Below are 20,281 nucleotides of genomic sequence, written 5' to 3'. Positions count from 1 at the left end.
TCTCTCCTTTCCTGTCTGTCTGTCCCTGTCTGTTCCTCTTTCTAACTCTCTCTCTGTCCCCATCAAAAAAAAAAGAAAAAGAAAATGACTTTTGGGGGGAAGTTGGAAATAATTATTAGATATGTTTTTTTCTAGGTGCTAGAAATCAGGCACATTTTTTTTAAATGAGGCAACAAATGCAGATGATGAAGTACTTTTACAATGTGGGAAGATTAATAATAAAGGCAAATAAAATTTCTATGGTTGTCTATATTTTTCTGGCACAGTGATTTACAACCACTGTGCTGCAAGAGGCAACTGATATGCCACAAGAATTTTTAAAACCTGCAAAACCTGACTATTTTAGTCAGTGACACTGACCTCTTTTCCCTTAGATTGTCAAATTTAAAAAATGACAACAGCCAACACAATAGCCATCCAGTGTGAATGAATCAAAATTATACCTATTGTTTTGTTAGATTGGCAAAAAATACATTTTTTGGTGTGCTGCAGAATTTTAGTAATTAGTTTTTTTTTTTGTTGTTTTTTTTTGTTTTTTTTTTTTTCATTTTTCTGAAGCTGGAAACAGGGAGAGACAGTCAGACAGACTCCCGCATGCGCCCGACCGGGATCCACCCAGCATGCCCACCATGGGGCGATGCTCTGCCCACCAGGGGGCGATGCTCTGCCCCTCCGGGGCATCGCCATGTTGCGACCAGAGCGACTCTAGCGCCTGAGGCAGAGGCCACAGAGCCATCCCCAGCGCCCGGGCCATCTTTGCTCCAATGGAGCCTTAGCTGCGGGAGGGGAAGAGAGAGACAGAGGAAAGCGCGGCGGAGGGGTGGAGAAGCAAATGGGCGCTTCTCCTGTGTGCCCTGGCCGGGAATCGAACCCGGGTCCTCCGCACGCTAGGCCGACGCTCTACCGCTGAGCCAACCGGCCAGGGCAATTTTATTAATTAGTTTATATGTGCCATGAGATGAAAAAAATACTGACAATTGTTGCTCTAGCACAGGGGTCCCCAAACTGCGGCCCCCTGAGGCCATTTATCCGGCCATTGCTGTACTTCCGGAAGGGGCACCTCTTTCATTGGTGGTCAGTGAGAGGAGCATAGTTCCCATTCAAATACTGGTCAGTTTGTTGATTTAAATTTACTTGTTCTTTATTTTAAATATTGTATTTGTTCCCGTTTTGTTTTTTTACTTTAAAATAAGATATGTGCAGTGTGCATAGGGATTTGTTCATAGTTTTTTTATAGTCCGGCCCTCCAACGGTCTGAGGGACAGTGAACTGACCCCCTGTGTAAAAAGTTTGGGGACCCCTGCTCTAGCATAATGCAGAGGAAGAAGTGATAACTTCCTATGAAAGGAAACTAGCATAATAAAGTAGCATATCTCAAACATTTTAGATGGGTCTTCATGCACACCACTAATTTTAGAGAAAGTAAATGTAAAACAGTAATCTAAAAATTTTTACTGTAATATCAAAGCAGTATTTTAAATAATTTAAACATCAGGAAAAACAATTACTGCTGCAGTCTTTAACCACATTGATGCCTGGCTCAATAATGTCAAAGTTAAGGTTTCATTTATTTAACTGTTTCTTTTTTACTTTTTAGTTTTATCAAATTAGAAATCCAAGTTTTTAGGCCCTGGCCGGTTGGCTCGGCGGTAGAGCGTCAGCCTAGCGTGCGGAGGACCCGGGTTCGATTCCCGGCCAGGGTACATAGGAGAAGCGCCCATTTGCTTCTCCACCCCTCCGCCGCACTTTCCTCTCTGTCTCTCTCTTCCCCTCCCGCAGCCAAGGCTCCATTGGAGCAAAGATGGCCCGGGCGCTGGGGATGGCTCTGTGGCCTCTGCCTCAGGCGCTATAGTGGCTCTGGTCGCAACATGGCGACACCCAGGATGGGCAAAGCATCGCCCCCTGGTGGGCAGAGCGTCGCCCCATGGTGGGTGTGCTGGGTGGATCCCGGTCGGGCGCATGCGGGAGTCTGTCTGACTGTCTCTCCCTGTTTCCAGCTTCAGAAAAAAAAAAAAAAAAAGGAAATCCAAGTTTTTAGCTATAGGTTGTTGGAAATAGTAGCAAGTATAGGATGATTCTGTTAGACCTTTAGCTATTTGGATGTGTGGAGACAAAAATTATTGCAAGAATTCTCATTGGAAACTACATACAGTATTTGATTAGACACTAAATTGACAGTGTATAGTATTCAATGGTGAAGTTGAATATTTCAGTTTGTAAGGTGGCAGTGGGTAAATCTGCCCTTTGCTTGTTTCAGTTCTAAGAAATACGTTCTGAAGTCTGGTGTGGTAATTGCATGCTATTTTTAAGGATACCTAATAATACATTGATTTCTTTCTACAATAGGAAAATAAAATGGCTAGATGTTAGAAAAGTCAAATTTTTGTTAAGGCATTTGTATCATGATTTGGTCTTTATATGTATCTTTTAAATTTTATTTATTGATTTTAGAGAGAGGAAAGAGAAAGGGTGGGGGCAGTGGTGGGATTCAAATAATTTAGCAACCGGTTCTCTGCCCTAATGATCATTTTAAATATAAAAAACAATATGCTGAAAAGTAGTTTATTATTTCATGCATTTAATACATAAGTAAGAATAGTAAATGAGGTACAAAAACTAGATTATAAGAGTTTTAAAATGTTAATGAAAAATATTAAATAGTACTTGACAATAAAACAAATAAGTTTGTATGATGCCCAAAATTGCCCCAAAATATGCAATTCCTGAAAGTGTTCAAAGGGCTAAAAATATTGTCAGAACAGTTGCTGAAAGACACTGTCAACTCAGCGCCTAATCAAACACTGTATATAGTTTCCAGTGAGAATTCTTGCAATAATTTTTGCAAGACTTCAGAACATATTTCTTAGAACTGAAACAAGCAAAGGGCAGATTTACCCACTGCCACCTTACAAACTGAAATATTCAACTTCACCATTGAATACCATACACTGTCAAGATATTTTCATATTGCTGTGTTGTTTTTTTTCAGAGACAGAGCGAGAGTCAGAGAGAGGGATAGACAGACAGGAATGGAGAGATATAGGAAGCATCAATCATTAGTTTTTTGTTGCAACACCTTAGTTCATTGATTGCTTTCTCATGTGCCTTAACTGTGGGCCTTCAGCAGACCGAGTAACCCCTTGCTCAAGCCAGCGACCTTGGGTCCAAGCTGGTGAGCTTTGCTCAAACCAAATGAGCCCGTGCTCAAGCTGGCGACTTTGGGGTCTCAAACCTGGGTCCTCTGCATCCCAGTCTGACACTATCCACTGCACCACCGCCTGGTCAGGCCCCATATTGCTTCTTGATTGGCGTCCTCTCTTGCAATTTTCCTTGCTTTTATCTGAGCATCATCGGCTGTGTGATTTATAGGAGTAGGATCCCATTCCTTTAGAGGTAGATTAGACTAATAGTCATTGTGTTCGATATATTAGAAACAGGTGACTTCTTTTCTCTGAACATATTATGTTCATCTTTGAAAAACCCCTTTCCGCTTCTGCTGAAAGTTTTATATTGAACTGTTTCTTTTCTTACTCTAGTTTTATCAAACTAGATAATCCAAGTTTTCAACTATAAATTGTTCGAAATAGTAGCAAGTATAAGATGATTCTGTTGGATATTTTAGCTCTTCGGATGTATGGAAACAAAAATTATTGCAAGAATTCTCACTGGAAACTACATACAGTGTTTGATTAGGCGCTGAGTTGACAGTGTCTTTCAGCAATTGTTCTGACAATATTTTTAGCTCTTTGAACACTTTCAGGAATTGCATATTTTGGGGCAATTTTGGGCATCATACAAAGCTGAAACAAATGACAGCCTGTCACCCGCTGGTGGTTTGGCACTTTTTCTCTTTACATTATATGTTTGTTTACTGAAGTAACAAATGTAAGGGAATTAAAATGTAGTATATCATCAAAGGTATAATGAGTTTTATGAAATGAATAAATAAATATTACAAGCATAAGTTCTGTCAAATTTTTTTCACCTATGGACGGAATGAACATTACTACCAGCGTTTAGTATACATTGCTGCACAGATGAACGTTAAAAAAGAATGAGGAAGGCCTTGGCCGGTTGGCTCAGTGGTAGAGCGTTGGCCTGGCGTGCGGGAGTCCTGGGTTCGATTTCCGGCCAGGGCACACAGGAGAAGCACCCATCTGCTTCTCCACCCCTCCCCCTCTCCTTCTTCTCTGTCTCTCTCTTCCCCTCCCACAGCCAAGGCTCCATTGGAGCAAAGTTGGCTTGGGCGCTGAGGATGGCTCTGTGGCCTCTGCCTCAGGCGCTAGAATGGCTCTGATTGCGGCAGAGCAATGCCCCAGATGGGCAGAGCATCGCCCCCTGGTGGGCGTGCCAGGTGGATCCCGGTCGGGTGCATGCGGGTGTCTGTCTGACTGCCTCCCCATTTCCAACTTTGGAAAATACAAAAAAAAAAAAAAAAAGAGTGAGGAATGTACATTTGTGATTTTCACATTGGGTGGCTGCCTAGTCACCCACCTAGAGAGAACTGTGATTATAAGTGCCATTTTAAACCTTTGAGTGGTGAGTTTTTTTCATGCTCGCTGACCCGCGGGAGTCAATTCTTTTTCTAAAAATGAAATTAGTTCCAATTTCAGTTTTATTAACATAAAATCATGTTTGTTTGATAATTTATGGAAACAAGAAGAACATACATTTTGCCTTACAACATTTTTAAAATAGAGCGTACTCTGGATGGTCAGGAGGCGTGAGGATGTACATAAACGTTTGTTACATGACTCAAAGGGTTAACAACCAGTTCACCAAACTCAACAAAAAATTAGGTATGGGTTTTGCTGAACTGGTGCAAACTGGCTGAATCCTACCACTGGGTGGTTGGTGAGCAGGAAGAATCATCTAGTAGTAGTTGCTTCTCATTCTGTGTCTTGACCAGGCAGGCCTCGGATTTTGAACCAGCAACCTCAGCATTCTAGGTCGACAGTCATTCTAGATCGACACTTTATCCACTGTGCCACCACAAGCAGGCTTGGTCTTCATTTTTTTTTTTTAATTTTTTTTTATTTATTCATTTTAGAAAGGGGGGGGAGAGAGAGAGAGAGAAGGGAAGAGGAGCAGGAAACATCAACTCCTATATGTGCCTTGATCAGGCAAGCCAGGGGTTTCAAGCCAGCAACCTCAGCTTTGCAGGTTGACGCTTTTATCCACTGTGCCACCACAGGTCAGGATGGTCTTCATATTTTATCATTCGTAATTATTATTTTACCCTCAAATGATAGATTCAAGCTCTTTACTATATGTTATGGAGATCTGCTACTTGAGTAAGCCACAGATAATCATAGAAATTTTTTACTGACCTTATTAGTGTCATGAAAAAAATTATATTCTTTATTGAATAATTTTAGCATTTTTCTTCCTGACAAGGTAGAAAAGCAGAGTCTTCTATTTTCTTCTTTCTTGACATATAATGCTGAAGATACTTGGTTGGGACCTAAAGTTTGAATGGTTGTGACAATTTTCCATGTAGCTTTTAACACTGACCCCAAAATAGAAAACTTATTGTCAAATGCCAGCTGTTGTCTATAAATGAAGTCGTGTGAACTGGCCTTCAGGTGCCATACTCTTCCTTGCTACACATATGGCTAGTGCTCTTGACCATACTCATCTGGATGTACATTTTCAAGTCAAGGTTCAAAAATAATTGTTAGTTGAAAGAAAATGTCTTTCTTCTGTATAGCATTTTTTCATTGGTAATCAGAATCTAAAGTTGTCTGATATTTTTTGCTTACATATCATATGAATATACCATAAGTTGGTTAATATTCTGAACACTAGTAGTTTCATGCAGACCCAAAACAAAAGATTTAAGAGCATACATCTGGGATAGTAATGGTTCTTTCTCACTGTGTACCACACATGTAATGTCCAGTAGTATCATCTGATGATAGAATTTTGCCATAGATTGTTTTCTCTCTGAGCATATTGGTCATTAATTTTGAAGTTGACATAGTTTACCTGTTTTTGTTAAAAATAAGTTACAAGGCCTGACCTGTGGTGGCACAGTGGATAAAGTGTCAACCTGGAAACGCTGAGATCGCCAGTTCGAAACCCTCAGCTTGCCTGGTCAAGGCACATATGGGAGTTGATGCTTCCTGCTCCTCCTCTCTCTCTCTCTTTCTCACTCTCTCTCTCCTCTCTAAAATGATTAAATAAATAAATAAATCTTATAAAAAAATAAGTTAAAAGTTCCTTTGTCAGCTGTTTTTAATCTTTGCTTTCAGTAACAAAATTCATAATTCAGGCATTGATTGATTTACTACAGTGGTTGAAAATTAAATGAATGCTTCAGTGGCTTCTAGTCCCTATTTTATAATGTTTCAGTTCCTGTTCAGTAATGTAGTACAGTATAGTGGGAACAAGAGGAGGTCTCCCAGTATAATCAATCACTCCATATTTACTGATCACAGCCCATTCTAATATCACACTGCTTTTACTCTTAAGATCATACTATTTATCATTTGTGGCATTCTGAATTAAATGTGTTTTACACTTCAGTGAATGCTTTGAGACATTAATTCATTTTCCTAAATTTGGGGGTTATTACATTATAATAGAATAAAATATGTGTTTAACCAATGTAGAAAATTCACATGATGTTTGTTAGCTGAAACAATATCATATTAACTGTCCTTGTAGAACATGTATGACCCTTGAAACATGACAACACTTAACCTAAAAAAATTTCCTTGAAAGTCATAATTAATCTTACTTTTCAAATTTCTAAAATGCTTGTGATCAAAATTTTTATCTTTTTTAATTAAATTTTCTGTAGACCAATTAATTGATGCCAGGAACCACCAAATGACACTTAAGAAACACTGGCTAGAGAAAGGCATGAAAGATGATAAAAAACACAGAGAAAAGAGGTGATGGTTAACATTCTATGGGATGATCCCTGTGTAGCAGGTATTTTTTAAAAGTTTTTCTGGGCCCTGGCCAGTTGGCTCAGTGGTAGAGTGTCGGCCTGGCGTGCAGGAGTCCCGGGTTCGATTCCCGGCCAGGGCATATGGAGAAGCGCCCATCTGCTTCTCCACCTCTCCCTTTCTCGCTTCTCTCTCTCTTTCTCTTTCTCCCACCCCTTTCCCTCTCACTCTCCCTCTCCCTCCCCCACTCCCGCAGCCATGGCTCCACTGGAGCGAGTTGGCCCTGGGTGCTGAGGATTGCTCCATGGCCTCTGCCTCAAGTGCTAAGAAGAGCTCAGTTGCTGAGCAACAGAGCAATGGCCCAGATAGGCAGAGCATCAATCACCTCCTAGTGGGCTTGCCCTGTGGATCCAGGTCAGGGCGCATCATAGCCTCCTCTTTATCAACATCTTTTGCCAGAGTGATACATTTTTTACAGTTGATAACCTATATTGATACATCATTACTACCCAAAGTCCATTGTTTATATTAGGGTTCATTCTTGGTGTTGTACATTCTGTGGTTTTGGACACACGTAATGACATGTATCTACTTTTAAAGTTTTATACTGTACAAAGTATTTTTACTGTACTAAAAATTTCTAGCCCTTGGCAACCACAGATATTTTTGCTTTTTTCAGAGTGTCATCTAGTTGGAATCATGCACTATATAGCCTTTTCAGATTGCCTTCTTTCCTTTAGTAATAAAGATTTAAAGTTGCTCTTAGGCCTTGATAGCTCATTTCTTTTTAGCACTGAAAAATATTCCGTTATCTGGAAGTTTATCTACTCACTTGCTGAAGGACAACTTGGTTACTTCTATGTTTTGGCAATTGCGAATAAAGCTGCCGTAGACATCTGTGTGCAAGTTTTCAACTTATTTGGGTAATTACCAAGCAGCATGATTGCTGGATCGTATGGTGAGAATATGTCTAGTTTTAAGAAATTGCCAAACTGTCTTTCAGAGTGGCTGTATTATTTTGCATTTTCACAAGCAATGAGTTCCTGTTGCTTTATATCATTGTCAGTATTTGGTGTTGTGTTTTTGGTTTTAGTGTTTAGTGATATCTGTCTTCTATCTTTGGTGAAGCGTGTTGAAGTCTTTTGATTATTTTAAAAATCAGAGTATTTGGTTTCTTGTTACTGAGTTTTAAGTGTTCTTTGAATATTTTGTATAAGTTTTTTTATCATGTATGTCTTTTACAAATATTTTCTTCCGATCTGTAGCTCATTCTCTTGATCCTTTTTTCTTTTTTAATAATACTGTGTTGTCATGTACAGCTATAAATTTCTAAGGACTGCTTAGATTTCTTTTTTGACCTGTTGATTATTTAAGAGTGTGTTCTTTAATTTTTGCATACTTGTAAATTTCCAAAATGTCCTATTGTTGATTTCTAAGTTCATTCCATTGTAATCAGAAACATACTTGGCTTCTGTTCTTTTAAATGTATTAAGGCTGCCGTGGCTTGGTGCTCGGTTGGTTAGAGCAGGGGTTGGGAACCTTTTTGGCTGAGAGAGCTATGAATGCCACATATTTTAAAAATGTGATTCTGTGAGAGCCATACAACGACCCGTGTACGTTAAGCATTATCCAATAAAAATTTGGTGGTGTCGCGGAGGACAGCTGTGATTGGCTCTAGCCACCCGTAGCCATGAACATGAGCGGTAAGAAATGAATGGATTGTAATACATGAGAATGTTTTATATTTTTAACGTTATTATTATTTTTTTATTAAAGATTTGTCTGCGAGCCAGATGCAGCCTTCTAAAGAGCCATATCTGGCTCGCAAGCCATAGGTTTCCCACCCCTGGGTTAGAGCATCATCCTAAAGCACGATGGTTGCTGGTTCAATCCCCTGTCAGGGCACATACAGGAACAGATCGATGTCCCTGTCTCTGTTTCTTCTCTGTGTCTTTCTCTCCCCCGTTCCCCCTCCATCCCCCGGCTAAAATAGATGAATTTTGTTTTATGATGTAACATGGTTTTCCTGGCTAATATTCCATGTGCACTTTAGAAGAAGGTGTGCTGTGCTGTTGTTGGATGGAGTGTTTTTGTTTTTAATTTTTATTTACTGATTTTAAAAAGAGAAAGAGAAAAACATTAATTTTTTTTTGTTCCACCTATTCATGCATTCATTGGTTAATTCTTGTATGTACCCTCACCAGAGATTGAACTCACAACCTTGGCATATCTAACTAACTAAGCTACCCAGCCAAAGTTGGATGGAGTGTTTTATAAATATCTAGTTGGTTCATAAGTCCTCTGTGTTCTTGTGGATCTTTTTACCAGCCCTTCACTGAACATCGATATTGAAGTTTTAAACAATTTTTGAATTACCTATTTCTCCAATTCTTCCATTTTTGCTTTGTTTATATTGGGCCTTTGTTGTTAGGTGCATGTATGTTCCTAATTCTATCTTCCTGATGGATTGTCCCTTTTACCATTATAAAATGTCTTTGTCTTAAAGTTGATTTTAACTGATATTAGTGTAGATACAGTACTCCCTCTCTCATGTCTTAATAAGTTTGTAAATAGGTTACTTTTTTTTTTTTTTTTTTCATTTTTCCGAAGCTGGAAACGGGGAGGCAGTCAGACAGACTCCCTCATGCGCCTGACCGGGATTTACCCGGCATGCCCACCAGGGGGCGATGCTTTGCCCCTCTGGGGCGTAGCTCTGTTGCGTCCAGAGCCATTCTAGCGCCTGAGGCAGAGGCCACAGAGCCATTCCCAGCGCCCGGGCCATCTTTGCTCCAATAGAGCCTCGCTGTGGATGGGGAAGAGAGAGACAGAGAGGAAGGAGAGGGGGAGGGGTGGAGAAGCAAATGGGCGCCTCTCCTGTGTGCCCTGGCCGGGAATTGAACCCGGGACTCCTGTATGCCAGGCCGACGTCTACCGCTGAGCCAACCGGCCAGGGCCTAGGTTACTTTCAAGTGAAATTTTTCTTATAGTTTTTTCTTATTTCTTTATCTTATTGTTGTCCTCAACTAGACATCAATTCTAACTTATGTATAGAGTTGAAAATAACTAACAATCACTCTCACAAAGAGGTTGTGAAATGTTAAGTGGAGTGTAAAGCTTAGAAAGGAAAAATTCATTAGGGATAATGATGATGATTCTTAGGGGAAACCTTTCTTAAAGAATCTAGCAATAAGCCCTGGCCGGTTGGCTCAGTGGTAGAGCGTCGGCCTGGCGTACAGGAGTCCCGGGTTCAATTCCCAGCCAGGGCACACAGCAGAAGTGCCCATCTGCTTCTCCACCCCTCCCCCTCTCCTTCCTCTCTCTCTCTTCCCCTCCCCCAGCCAAGGCTCCATTGGAGCAAAGTTGGCCCAGGTGTTGAGGATGGCTCTATGGCCTCTGCCTCAGGCGCTAGAATGGCTCTGGTTGCAACAGAGCAAAGCCTCAGGTGGACAGAGCATTGCCCCCTGGTGGGCGTGCGGGGTGGATCCTGGTCAGGCGCATGTGTCGGGAGTCTGTCTGACTGCCTCCCTGTCTCCAACTTCAGAAAAAGACAAAAATAAAAATAAAAAATCTAGCAATAAAATTAATAGTTTTTACAATTTTATTTTAGTTTACAATGTTAATAATATTAAGTTATATCAATTGTTAACAAGCTACTACCAACCTGTGGTGGCACCGTGGATAAAGCGACGACCTGGAAATGCTGAGGTCGCCGGTTCAAAACCCTGGGCTTGCCTGGTCAAGGCACATATGAGAGCTGATGCTTCTTGCTCCTCCCCCTTGTCTCTCTCTCCTCTCTAAAATGAATGAATAAAATCTTAAAAAATAAATAAGTAAGTAAACAAGCTACTACGATTTGCCAGACACTATGTTGGTCACTTTGCCTATATTATTTTATTTAAGCCTCTCAAAAGCATAGTAGGTATTGCCTTTATTTACAGATAAGAAAACAGAGTCAATAAATTTATTTAATGGAATCCCATAGGCTTCTAGCAAGTAAGTCAAGGAGCCAGGATTTTAAATTGCTAAATTTCTTGTTACTGTTTTCTCTCAGTGAGACAGCTACCAGGCCACATACAGATAAGAAATAGATTTATGTACCATAAGAGCAAATAGAGATAAAATTAATTTGAATATATTTGAAATACTATTAATGAATAAACATGTATGGTCTATTCTCTTTATTCTTTGTCTTGATATTTGCCATGTTAGAAATGAAAATGAGTAATAAATGTGAAAGAAAAGATGCTGCAACTGTACTATCTCATAGGCAATGTTTTCTTTAACTCTCTTAAATGTTTAAGTTTAGTGTTTTCCCTCCAAATAATACATTCACATGGACCAAAATTCAATGAAAAGTCTTTTTACTCTGTGTCACATGTTGATGCCAAGAAATTTTCCTTTTAAAAATCTTCAGTGTTTTCATTCTAGGGTGTATCTTCTCTCCCCATCTCTGCCCCTCCCCCTTCTCTGTCCCCCTCCCCCCTCTCTGTCCCCCTCTCCCCTTTCTCTCCCTCTCCCCCTCTCCCTACATGTCTCTCTTCCTCCCTCCCCCTCTCTCTTCCTCCCTCCCTCTTCCCTCTCCCCTCTTTGAAACATTAGGATAGAGTTAAAGGAACAAACCAGGGACAGGGAAATCCCTGGGGATTGGCAATTATGGGGAACCATTTCTACTGCTAGGCCTAAAGGTACAAGGGAAGGGAGCTGCTGACAGAACTTTACAAGAGCTGTAGCAGAGAGCAAGAGGCTGTCTAATAAGACCCGTGGTTTTAAAGCGTGAAATGCAAACTGCCTGTAGTGTGGGAGCCAAGGAAAAAATTCCTTTAGCTCATTCATTTACCACCCTCTGATTTTCTAGCCATTTCACTCATTATTAGAACACATTAGAAACTAGAAGACAGCAAGGTTGTCTGGAAGATGCTTTTTGTTTGGTCAGTGCACAAAGCAAGGTGGAGAAAGATGAGAAGTAAACCTGGAGAGGCACAAAAAATTGAGCACAATTAGGTTATATGTTAGTATATTCTAGACTAGTATACTACCTGTTCTATACTTGCTTTTTTTTTTCTTAGCAATATATGGTAGATACCATTTATATTGGTATATAAAGACCTGGGGGGGTTGGGGTTTTGTGTTTTTTTATTTATTTTTATTTATTGATTTTAGTGAGAAAGGAAGGGGAGAGAGAGACAGGAACATTGATCTGTTCCTGTATGTGCCCTGACTAAAGATCAAACCGCACCCTCTATGCCGCAGGGCAGTGCTCTAACCAACTGTGCTCTCTGGCCAGGGCTGGGGGTTTTCTTAAGTTACACAGATGTATGGTTCTTTTTATAACCGTTTTCCTATTGGCAGACATTTAGGCTGTTTCTAATATTTTACTAGTAAAACAGTCCTGTCATAAACTATTGTATATAATAATTTTATGCAGCTTTGCAAATATATTTTAAGATAATTAGAATGGAATTGCTAGATCAAAGGGTGTATGCATTTATAACATTAATCAATATCATCAAATTAGATTTTGTAGAGATTATGTCTATTTAATCTTCCCAACAGTGTATTGAAGTGCCTGCTTTTCCATTGCCTGTCTGCTGCCTTAGCATTTATCAAAGCTCAGCAGAATGCTTACTCAGGTATTTTGTCTTTTATTATGAAATATTTCATTGGTTGAAAAAGAAAATATAACCACATATGAGGAGTAAAGACTAATGAACTATCACCCATTTACCTATCTCTCAATTTTAGAAATAAAATATTCTGGTGAGTTTAACTTCCTATCATTAAGTAATGACTATTTTATCCATAATAAGGGTTCTTTTATCTTATTCTTATATATAATATATGATAGTATAAAATAGATATAATAATATAACTACACCACTGTTTTTTTAAATCAACTTTCCATTTTAGGACAAGTTTTGATTTATAGAAAAATTACAAAGATAGTACAGAGAGTTCCCATATATTCCACATCCAGTTTTCTTTATTATCATCATCTTATATTAGTATGGTACATTTGTTATAATTAATGAAAAAATATTATTAACTAAAATTAATACATTATTCAGATTTTATAAAATTTTTTATCTGATGTCTTTATTCTGTTCCATGATACTTATCCAAATATATTCAGTCATGTTTCCTTAGGCTCCTTTGGTTGTAATGGTTTCTCAGACTTTGCTTGTTTTTGATGACATTGACAGTTTTGAGGAGTACAGGTCAGATGTTTTGTAAAATGTTCCTAAATTGGTATTTCTCTAATGTTTTTCCCATCATCTCTTGGCGTCAGTGGTTTAGGGGAGCAAGACCACAGAGGTGAAGTACTATTTTTGTCATATCCTATCAGTACACATTACTTATCACTGGTGATTCTTACTTGATCATCTGGCTAAGGTAGTATTTGTCAGGTTTCCCCACTGTAAAGTTACTCACATTATAATTTCTTCTTGTTACCCAGTTCTCAAATTTACTCTTCAGCAGTGCCAGTCTGCACTTTTGAGGGTTTTGTGTGTGTATATAAGTTCTAATTGTTTCTTAAATGTGCCCAGTCATTTTAATACTCTCTTGCTTGTTGCTTATTTATAAATTATATTGTATTTTATTCTACAATTTTTATGATAATATTGGTACTCATTATCTAAAGTCTTTAGGAGCCTAAATCTGTTGTTTTTCTTCTGCCTCTTGCTCATCGTGCTTTATTTTCCTTGAGTGTGGGAATTGTACTCATTTGTAGGCTGTGGATATTCTGAAGGTAAAGGAACTCCAAAAAAGGATTCGTAAGGATGCTATTGCTTTAATCTCTGGGTTTGAGATTTCTTCCATAGTACAGACAGATTTATAACCTGAAATCCACATGCTAGTTGACTATGGTTACAAATTCTTAGGGGATACTATCCTCCTTGCCATTTTCTTCTTGACAATAAGACAGTTTTCTGGGTTGCCTCACTTTGTTGTCATGTGAATTTTTTCCCTGGCTTACCCTTTTGACACAGGTTTATATAACTTTTGAGAGTCTCGGTCTGCTTTGTATGGACTCAAGACCTAATATGACTTCTAAAAATACCCCAATATTTTCACTTTCATGCCTGTAAATTTTTGATTGAAGAGAAAGATCACTTGTCATTATAGAATATACCAATTTCTGGATTTTATTATTACTCACATTGCAAGAATACTTAGGTAATATGTTACTCTAGCCTGAGCATATTTTATAAACTATGGGTTAGGTCTCATTGATGAGATTATGAATGGGATTTTTTTTGTGTGTTTGCAAGAATATTTCGTAGGTGGTTCTGTGAACTTATTGCATCACAACATAAGACATATAATGTATATCTGTCATTCAAAGAGGAGACATTACAACTGATACCTTAGAAATACAAAGGATCATAAGATCTTTATGAATAATGTACCAACAAATTAAATAACCTAGAGGTAAAAGATAAATTTCCAGAAACATACAACCTACCAAGACTAAATCATGAAGAAATAGAAAATGTGAACAGACCGGTAGCAGGTAAGGAAGTCATAAACCTTCCAAAAATGAAGAGCCCTGGACCCGATTAATTCTACCAAACTTTTAAGGAATAATAAATGCCAGTTTTCAAACTCTTCAAAAATTGAAGAGGAGAGAATACGGCCGAACTTCTAAGTCCAGCATTACCCTGATACCAAAGGTAAATAAAGACACTACAAGAAAACAGCAAGCCAATATCCCTGATGAATACAGATGGAAAATCCTCAAAAAACTACTAGAAGGTTGAATTCAACAGCACATTGAAAGGATCATACATCATGGTCAAGTGTTTACCCCTAGGATATAAGGATGGTTTATTTAACACCTGCAAATTATTCAGTGTGATGATATACCACATTAATAGAATAAAAGATGAAAATTATATGATCATCTTAAAAGATGCAGAAAAAACAAGTTGGGTATAAAAGGAACATATCAAAATAATGACCATATATGACAAAACACATAGCTAACAGTATGCTTAACAGTGAAAAGTCAAAACCTTTTTCACAAATATCAATAAGACAAGGGCAGCCTGGCCTGAGGTGGCACAGTGGATGGAGTGCTGACCTGGAACACTGAGGTCGCTGGTTTGAAACCTGGGCTTGCCCAGTCAAGACACATACAACAGGCAACCAATGAACAACAAGAGTGAAGCAACTACATTTCGTTCCCCCTTTCCCTCCTCTTTCTGTAAAATCTTTTCAAACAAACACAATGAAATACTACCTCACACCTGTTAGAATGGCTGTTACCAAAAGCCAAGAGAGAGCAGGTATTGGTGAAGCTGTAGAGAAAAGGGAAACTCTTGTGCATTGTTTGCAGGTATATAAGTTGGTACTGCTACTATGGAAAAGAACCCTAAAAAGAATTATATGATCCAGCAATTTCAATTCTGGGTAGATATCAAAAAATAAATGAGCCTGACCTGTGGTGGTGCAGTGGATACAATATCCACCTGGAACACTGAGGTCACTGGTTCAAAACCCTGGGCTTGCCTGGTCAAGGCACATAGGGGAGTTGATGCTTCCTGCTCCTCTCCCTCTAAAAATGAATAAGTAAAATCTACCAAAAAAATATTACCAGTGGATACAGATATTCTGAGCCTGGAGCATCCAGTAAAGTTCCCTGTCATCTTCCTACTAGGTTTAGCAGAAATTGATAATTTTCATTTATGCCTCTAGTTATGTTATTTTATTAAGTAGTATAGAAGAAATACATTGTGATTCTTTCTACATTTATTAGTTTTGAATATTTGTGTAAAGATGAACTGAGAAGAGATTTCTAAGTCAAAGGGCGAATTGCACGTATTCTTTTGCTAGATAGCCAAATTCGCCTTCATAGGTACATTCCTTTTGTCTCTCTACCTGCAATGGATGAGTGTACCTGTTGGTTGCAACTTTACTAATAGAATGTGTTGTCAAACTAAAATTTTAGCCACTTTGTTAGGTAAGAGAAGATATTTCATGGTTTAATTTACAATCCTTTGTAAGGTGGCTAACCTGTTGTAAAGCAAGTAAGAATATTGTAGATTGGAAAAGAAGACTATAAAGTAAGTATTAAATATATTTTCCCAAATAAAAACAACACTTTTTGTCTTTATGAAATTTTATGGGACTTTACACTTTTAATATTTTCTAAGCTATCAGTTACTCTCCAGGAATAGTCTACTTGTTTTCCTCTAACCACATGACCATCTGTTACTTAGAGGAATTCAATCTGTTACTCTAACTGGTTTCATAAAATATATTGTTGGCTTATTTCACTACTTAAAAATAAGTACTGTATAGCTTTAAAAGTTGAAGTACTGCCCTGGCCGGTTAGCTCAGCGGTAGAGCGTCGGCCTGGTGTGCGGGGGACCCGGGTTCGATTCCCGGCCAGGGCACATAGGAGAAGCGCCCATTTGCTTCTCCACCTTCCTCTCTGTCTCTCTCTTCCCCTCCCGCAGCTTAGGCTCCATTGGAGCAAAGATGGCCCGGGCGCTGGGGATGGCTCCTTGGCCTCTGCCCCAGGCGCTAGAGTGGCTCTGGTCGCGGCAGAGCATCACCCCCTGGTGGGCGTGCCGGGTGGATCTCAGTCAGGCGCATGTGGGAGTCTGTCTGACTGTCTCTCCCCGTTTCCAGCTTCAGAAAAATACAAAAAAAAAAAAAAAAGTTGAAGTACTTTCTTAAGTTTATACTGAGCCATCAGAAATATTTATTTTTACTTTGTTTTATATCTAAGTTTCTATGGATAATCAAAATAAATTTAAAAACCAAGATCCTAATTCAGAATGCTTCAGTCTTTGAATACCCTTCTGTTATCAAAGTTTGTAGTTAGACAACTCATTAGGTCTTCTGTGGCCCTCATTGTATACCCTCTTATGAGGCAGATGACTAGAATACTTCCCTCAAAATAAGGATTCTTGTGTTTATTGCTGGATCACTTCTGGTCTTGTTGACTAAGGTTTAAAAATAGATTAATTTTAAATATCTTCAATAGTGTCAGACTTTCTGGGTACACATTATATATAGATACGGAAAGCTGAATTATAGGTCCAAAACATAATTGCAGGATATTTTTTAAAGTAGTTACTAATTATAGATCTAAATTCTATGTCTGGTGTCTTCTCTCTCTTTATTCCCAGATTTCCTGCCTCCAGAATTCTCTTCCTCCTCCTTGTCCCAGATTTATAAGCAAAAAGGATCTATCTTTATTTCTTACATGAGAGTTTCCTGAAAGTCTTGCTTTTATACCAGAGCTTTATACCATAAAATTTTCCTCAAACATGTCTTAGATTATGCCTCCTATCCAGAGTTCTGTTATGCTTTAACTTAGTTTATCATTTTTGAGAGAAGAGTTGACGTTACTGCTTAACACGACTGCTGAATTAAAAGCTTCGTGTGATGTACATGTTTCAGCAGCACATTTACTAAAGAGCTTCATGTGCTTTATGTTAATTTTCGCAAAAACTGAACTAATATCTTCATTGAATAGATGGAGAAATTGATGTCTGGAGATAGCAGTTTGTCCAGATTCAAACTCTGACCTACCTAATCCTTACCCACCTATTATGTTGCTTTCTAAGGAGCCTGATACAAGCTTCTCATAAAAAGGGAAAATGCAAATGAAACAGTAATGTCAGGCTGACTTTCCTCAGGGTTATTGTTACCTGAATTTTATGATAATCCTTTTTTATTCTCTAGAAAATGCCATATTTCCCCATGTATAGGATGCTCCTTAATTTTGGGGCCTGAAATTTGGGGGGAAAATGTATTACATAAAGTTATTGAACTCAAGTCTTTTTCATCATAAAATTCATACAACTCCTCATCACCGTCAAAACTCCCATCCATTAGCTTGTCCTCATCTGTGTCTGATCTTCAACAATGAGCAGGAAAACAAGCGCAAAAAAGGGAAATGTGCCTGATCAGGCGGTGGCGCAGTGGATAGAGCATCGGGCTGGGATGCAGAGGACCCAGGTTCAAGACCCCGAGGTCACCAGCTTGAGCGCGGGCTCATCTGGTTTGAGCTAAGCTCACCAGCTTGAGCCCAAGGTTGTTGGCTCAAGCAAGGGGTCACTCGGTCTGTAGCCCCCCAGTCAAGGCACATATGAGAAAGCAATCATTGAACAACGAAGGTGCTGCAACGAAGAATTAATGCTTCTTTTTTTTTTTTTTTTTTTTTTTTTGTATTTTTCTGAAGCTGGAAACGGGGAGAGACAGTCAGACAGACTCCCGCATGCGCCCGACCGGGATCCACCCGGCATGCCCACCAGGGGCGACGCTCTGCCCCTCTGGGGCATCGCTCTGCCGCAACCAGAGCCACTCTAGCGCCTGGGGCAGAGGCCAAGGAGCCATCCCCAGCGCCTGGGCCATCTTTGCTCCAATGGAGCCTTGGCTGCGGGAGGGGAAGAGAGAGACAGAGAGGAAGGAGGGGAGGGGGGTGGAGAAGCAAATGGGCGCTTCTCCTATGTGCCCTGGCCAGGAATCGAACCCGGGTCCCCCGCACACCAGGCCGACGCTCTACCGCTGAGCCAACCGGCCAGGGCGAATTAATGCTTCTTATCTCACTCTCTTCCTGTCTGTCTGTCCCTATCTGTCCCTCTCTCTGACTTTGTCTCTGCCACAAAAATAAAAGGCGGGAAATGCAAGTAAAAACATCTACAACCACTGTATAAGATGCACCCAGTTTTTAGACCCCACATTTTTTGGGAAGTGGTGCATCTTATATATGGGGAAATGACGGTAGTTTTTTTTTTGCCTGACCAATGGTGGCTCAGTGGACAGAGTGTTGACCTAAGTCCCAGATTTAAAACCTTGAAGTTTCTGGCTTGAGCTACAGGGTTGCAGGCTTGAGTGTGGGATCATCAACATTATCCCATGGTCGCTGGCTTGAGCAAGGGGTCACTGGCTTGGCCTGAGCTCCCCATTAAGGCACATGTGAGAAGCAATCAATGAACAACTAAAGTGACACACTACGAGTTAATGCTTCTCATATCTCTCCCTTCCCTTCTCTCTCTAGCAAAAACAAAAAAAAGGTTTTTTTAATTGATAAAAGTAATTATATTTTCATGGAAATTTGAAAACTATGGGTATGTTTAAAGAAAATGTGTAATAATTTTTGGTATATATGTACTATGTTCATAATTAATATTGACATCTTTTTATGTATTAATGGTAATTGATGGTGATGTTTCTTTCATTATACCTTGGACTTTTTCAGCTTTTTTAATTTGAAATTCAAAGAATACCTTAGCTATGGTTTTGTACACAAAGCAGACAAAACATTGTCTTTACTCGAATAAGTTTAATTTTGTGTGTGTGTGTGTGTGTGGCAGAGACAGACAGGAAGGGAGAGAGATGAGAAATATTAATTCTTCATTGCAGTTCCTTAATTGTCCACTGATTGCTTTCTCATATGTGCCTTGACCGTGGGTCTTCAGCAGACCGAGTGACCCCTTGCTCAAGCCAGCAACCTTGGGCTCAAGCTGGCCACCTCGGGGTTTCGAACCTGGGTCCTCCACATCCCAGTCTGACGCTCTATCCACTGTACCACCACCTGGTCAGGCAGTTTTAATGTTTCTTGATCCTTTTCTAACTTAACTCTTATGTTAAGCTTATCTACTTGATACTACTTTCTCTTTCTTTGTACTCACTTTAGATGCAAAATCTTGTGAATTCTATTCTAGTTTATTCTGACTTGAAATAATCTGTTATGTTTTCCCTAAATAGTTTTTCATTTTAGCATGTCTCATCAGGAATTTCCTACCTATTGTCATGTTCTTCACAGATCTGGTATATCAGCTTTTAAAGACATATTAACTTTTTTAATAAAGTCTTTTGGCTAGTTAAAGGATCTATTAACATTCCCACTTTTCAGATTATTAACTACAAGTCTAAGTTAAAATTAACTTCTGTTGGCCCTGGCTGGGTGCTCAGTGGATAGAGCCATGGATCCAGCATGTGGAAGTCCCAGGTTCAATTCCCAGTCAGGGCACACAGGAGAGGTGACCATCTACTTCTCTCCCCCTCCCCCTCCTCTCCCTCTCTCTCTTGTTCCCTCTGCAGCCATAGCTCAATTGATTCAAGCACATTGGCCCACATGCTGAGGATGGCTCCTTGGAGCCTCTGGCTCAGGCACTAAAAATAGCTCATTTGCAAGCATGGCCCCAGATGGGCAGAGCATTGGCCCCAGACAAGGGTTGCCAGGTGGATCCTGGTCAGGGCACATGTGGGAGTCTGTCTCTCTATCTCCCCTACTCTCACTTTAAAAAAAAAAAAAATCACTTCTGTTAATTAGTAAATACATACAGAAATTTTAAAACTCTAATGTTACTTAAAATTTCATTAACACGTATCTGTATAGTTTGTATACCATATTGTCATACATT

The 20,281-nt window shown here is 39.4% G+C and overlaps 1 protein-coding gene across 1 annotated transcript in view; it reads left to right on the top strand.

Moving 5' to 3' along the window:
* Positions 1-20,281, top strand: part of MARCHF5 (membrane associated ring-CH-type finger 5) — a 72,148-nt gene that overhangs the window by 30,064 nt on the left and 21,803 nt on the right. The window lies entirely within an intron of this gene.

Source organism: Saccopteryx leptura, chromosome 13 (assembly GCF_036850995.1).
Source record: "Saccopteryx leptura isolate mSacLep1 chromosome 13, mSacLep1_pri_phased_curated, whole genome shotgun sequence".
In the NCBI taxonomy this organism is placed as follows: Eukaryota; Metazoa; Chordata; class Mammalia; order Chiroptera; family Emballonuridae; genus Saccopteryx; species Saccopteryx leptura.
This window is presented reverse-complemented; position numbering and strand designations above follow the sequence as displayed.